Below are 5,007 nucleotides of genomic sequence, written 5' to 3' on the forward strand. Positions count from 1 at the left end.
AGTCAGTCTGCCCGGACTGCACCTGAACCATCTTAAAAACACGAAGCCTCCAATAAGCTCATTTGTAAAAGTTAGTAAAGAATGGCGCTATATAATCTAAGGAAGCTGAATGTGAACTCCTAGCTGCAGCAACGAGAGAGGGAGAGAGGGGGCGGGGCAGAGAAGGAGGCGGAGACGCTGCTAGGCAACCGGCTCCTGAACATTCCACTCCGCTGAGCAGAGACCGTTAGGATTTAAAAATGCCAAAGTTCCGAGCGCCGTTAGTATGGGCTGCCAGAAATGAGGAGAAAATAAATACAGCTTTTTATAAATGTGTGCATTCAGATATCATTTAGAAATCTAGTTACAAGATTTAACAGTTAGCTAAATATTTAACTAAATATTAAATCTCTTAACTAGATTTAACATTTAGCTAAATATTTTAAAAAATCTTAAATCTCTTAACTAGATTTAACATTTAGTTAAATATTTAACGCTGCTAAATCTGAATATTTAACAATTAGCATAACAATTGTACCTGTGTGTGTGTCTCAGTGTGTGTGTCTCAGTGTGTGTGTGTGTGTCTCAGTGTGTGTGTCTCTCTGTGTGTGTGTCTCTCAGTGTGTGTCTCAGTGTGTGTTTGTCTCAGTGTATGTGTGTGTGTTTCTCAGTGTATGTGTGTGTGTCTCTCAGTGTATGTGTGTGTCTCAGTGTGTTTGTCTCAGTGTGTGTTTCAGTGTGTGTGTGTCTCAGTTTGTGTGTGTCTGTGTCTCAGTGTGTGTGTGTTTCAGTGTGTTTGTGTCTCAGTGTGTGTGTGTGTATGATTGACACACACACACACACGCGCACAAGGATCACAGAGAAGTTTGGTGCCAAACCAATTATTTTTATTTAAGAACAATAATAAACAAAAAGCTAATTGAACAAAATGTCAAACAATTTGAGGAAAGAAAAAGTGGAAACCAAAAATAACTATTTATAGTCACCTAATTACAGGTACTGACTCCAATAATATTCAGAATGTGATACAGTATTAAGACAGGGTCCAGTATTAGAAATAAATAAACACGCTTTAAGAGAAACAGCAGTGATGTTTATTGACCATTCCCATCCATTCTCTATATGTTTCTACATTGTGGTTGCAATCCACAGGGTCAAGGGACTCAGTGATGTTAAATAAAAAACTGGAGCCCACAATTAACCAATATAGAAAGGAAGGGGGAGAAATGTATTGCCTGCGTGCAGCACCTTCCACTTTCCTCTATTAAATGTCATTTGCCATGTGTCTGCCCAGTTCTGAATGCTGTCGAGTTCATTTTGAATGACCTTTGCTGCTGCAACAGTGTTTGCCACTCCTCCTGTTTGGAAATGCAAACACAAGTCAAAAAGGAAGTTAGAAAGGCCAAGAGAGAGACAGAAATGAACATTGCTAACGGGGCTAAAACCAATTCCAAAACGTTTTTTCCAATATTATAACAGTAAGAGAGGAGGTTTGACAAAGTCCCGCATAAAAGATTAATTCTCAAACTGAACGCAGTAGGGATTCAAGGAAATGCATGCACATGGATTAGGGAGTGGTTAACAGGTAGAAAACAGAAAGTACTGATTAGAGGAGAAACCTCAAAATGGAGCGAGGTAACCAGTGGTGTACCACAGGGATCAGTATTAGGTCCTCTGCTATTCCTAATCTACATTAATGATTTAGATTCTGGTATAGTAAGCAAACTTGTTAAATTTGCAGACGACACAAAAACAGGAGGAGTGGCAAACACTGTTGCAGCAGCAAAGGTCATTCAAAATGATCTAGACAGCATTCAGAACTGGGCAGACACGTGGCAAATGACATTTAATAGAGAAAAGTGTAAAGTACTGCACGCAGGCAATAAAAATGTGCATTATAAATATCATATTGGAGATAATGAAATTGAAGAAGGAATCTATGAAAAAGACCAAGGAGCTTATGTTGACTCAGAAATGTCTTCATCTAGACAATGTGGGGAAGCTACAAAAAGGCCAACAAGATGCTTGGATATATTGTGAAAAGTGTTGAATTTAAATCAAGGGAAGTAATGTTAAAATTTTACAATGAATTAGTAAGACCTCACCTAGAATATTGTGTTCAGTTCTGGTCACCTCGTTACAAAAAGGATATTGCTGCTCTAGAAAGAGTGCAAAGAAGAGCAACCAGAATTATCCCGGGTTTAAAAGGCATGTCGTATGCAGACAGGCTAAAAGAATTGAATCTATTCAGTCTTGAACAAAGAAGACTATGCGGCGATCTGATTCAAACATTCAAAATCCTAAAAGGTATAGACAGTGTCAACCCGGGGGACTTTTTTGACCTGAAAAAATAAACAAGGACCAGGGGTCACAAATGGAGATTAGATAAAGGGGCATTCAGAGCAGAAAATAGGAGGCACTTTTTTACACAGAGAATTGTGAGGGTCTGGAACCAACTCCCCAGTAATGTTGTTGAAGCTGACACCCTGGGATCCTTCAAGAAGCTGCTTGATGAGATTCTGGGATCAATAAGCTACTAATAACCAAACGAGCAAGATGGGCTGAATGGGGCCTCCTCTCGTTGGTAAACTTTCTTATGTTCTTATGTTCTTATTCCTTATACAATGCTGCCACCATGTGGACATTTACTAGAACTGTTTGTTCTAATATATCTATTTATGTCAAGTCTCAAGTCACAACGGTCAAGGGTCAAGTCTGGAAACAGCCAAGCCTGATTGACCTGATGAGGAAGATAAGGATGATGATGAGGAGGAGGAGGAGGAGTGTGAGGGAGGAGACCCTCACATTGTCTCAGTATGTATCTGGACATTTACTGCAAATGATTTTAAACTGTTTTTGTATGGTGTTGCTGATCCTTGTGTCTAGTAAGGAAAATAATAAAAACAAAATTCACTTCCCTGTTGTACGGGGACTGGAGGCCTGTGGTTGGGAGTGTCCTGAAAACCAAAAGAAAGGTTAATGAAGAGTACGGTTTAGAGAGCTGGTTTGGAAAGGAGCACACTTCCAGAACAATGTATTGCAGTACTATTGTTGAGATAAACTGATATGCAATGGTTCAGGTAACCTGAGTTGGGTGTGGTGGTGTGGTCCTCCATCTTGACAGGAAGTGGGGAAGCAGCCATGTTTGTGAGGGAAGCTTTTATTGACTTCCCTGAGTACTGACTTCCTGTAGTCAGGGCAGTACCTATAGAAGATATTTTAAGGGGGGACAGCTGATTTTAAGTACGTTTCCCTCTTCATAGTTTTAATGCATGTGTTAGATTAATGTTTATATATATATATATTCATTGATTTGTTTCTTTTTGAATACTTTATTTATTATTTATAACTGTTTGCTGGTTTGTTTCTATATACCCACCTGCAGAATGGTTTATTCTGGGGGAGGTCTGGAAGGGTATAAAGGCTGTTAGTTTTGTTCAGTCAGGATCGTCTTTTTGTGCAGATCAGAGGGCGGTTTTGCAGCTCTGTGGTTCGACTCAGTTATTGGAGTCAGTACCTGTGATTAGGTGACTATAAATAGTTATTTTTGGTTTCCACTTTTTCTTTCCTCAAATTGTTTGATATTTTGTTCAATTAGGTTTTTGTTTATTATTGTTCTTAAATAAAAATAATTGGTTTGGCACCAAAATTCTCTGTGATCCTTGTGCGCGTGTGTGTGTGTCAGTCACACACACACACACACACACAGTCACACACACACACAGAGGTACTGACACACACACACACACACACACACTTATGCTATGCAAATTTCAACATTACAAGAGCCAATCAAATCGCGTGTAACGCTCATTTGCATACAAACTCCAGAGTTTGCTGCCAGTTAAATATTTAACTAAATGTTAAATCTAGCTAAGAGATTTAAGATGTATTTAAATATTTAGCTAACTGTTAAATGTTGTAACTAGATTTCTAAATGATATCTGAATGCACACATTTATAAAAAGCTGTATTTATTTTCTCCTCATTTCTGGCAGCCCATACTAACGGCGCTCGGAACTTTGGCATTTTTAAATCCTAACGGTCTCTGCTCAGCGGAGTGGAATGTTCAGGAGCCGGTTGCCTAGCAGCGTCTCCGCCTCCTTCTCTGCCCCGCCCCCTCTCTCCCTCTCTCGTTGCTCCAGCTAGGAGTTCACATTCAGCTTCCTTAGATTATATAGCGCCATTCTTTACTAACTTTTACAAATGAGCTTATTGGAGGCTTCGTGTTTTTAAGATGGTTCAGGTGCAGTCCGGGCACACTGACTGCAGCATCATTACAGTATACCGCACTGCGCTCGGCTTTGTGTGGAGGCTGATACACAAAATAATGAACGACTGGTAAAGAAATCACATGGATTGCTTTTTAATGGTAAATGTGTATCTGGTATTCTAAGTATTACCTACAATTAATAACTCAGCTATATTCATATTCAGAATGTGATACAGTATTAAGACAGGGTCCAGTATTAGAAATAAATAAACACGCTTTAAGTAAAACAGCAGTGATGTTTATTGCCCATTCCCATCCATTCTCTATATGTTTCTACATTGTGGTTGCAATCCACAGGGACAAGGGACTCAGCGATGTTAAATAAAAAACTAGAGCCCACAATTAACCAATATAGAAAGGAAGGGGGGAGAAATGTATTGCCTGCGTGCAGTACCTTCCACTTTCCTCTATTAAATGTCATTTGCCATGTGTCTGCCCAGTTCTGAATGCTGTCGAGTTGATTTTGAATGACCTTTGCTGCTGCAACAGCGTTTGCCACTCCTCCTGTTTGAACTGCAAACACAAGTCAAAAAGGAAGTTAGAAAGGCCAAGAGAGACAGAAATGAACATTGCTAAGGGGGCTAAAACCAATTCCAAAATGTTTTTCCAATATTATAACAGTAAGAGAGGAGGTTAAATGTCTAAGAGACACAAACGGCAAAATCATAGATGAAGAAAAAAAAATAGCAAATATATTAAATGATTACTTTTAACAAGTTTTTAAAAAGGAGGACACGGACAACATGCCCCACATG

Source organism: Acipenser ruthenus, chromosome 50, assembly GCF_902713425.1.
Source record: "Acipenser ruthenus chromosome 50, fAciRut3.2 maternal haplotype, whole genome shotgun sequence".
In the NCBI taxonomy this organism is placed as follows: domain Eukaryota; kingdom Metazoa; phylum Chordata; class Actinopteri; order Acipenseriformes; family Acipenseridae; genus Acipenser; species Acipenser ruthenus.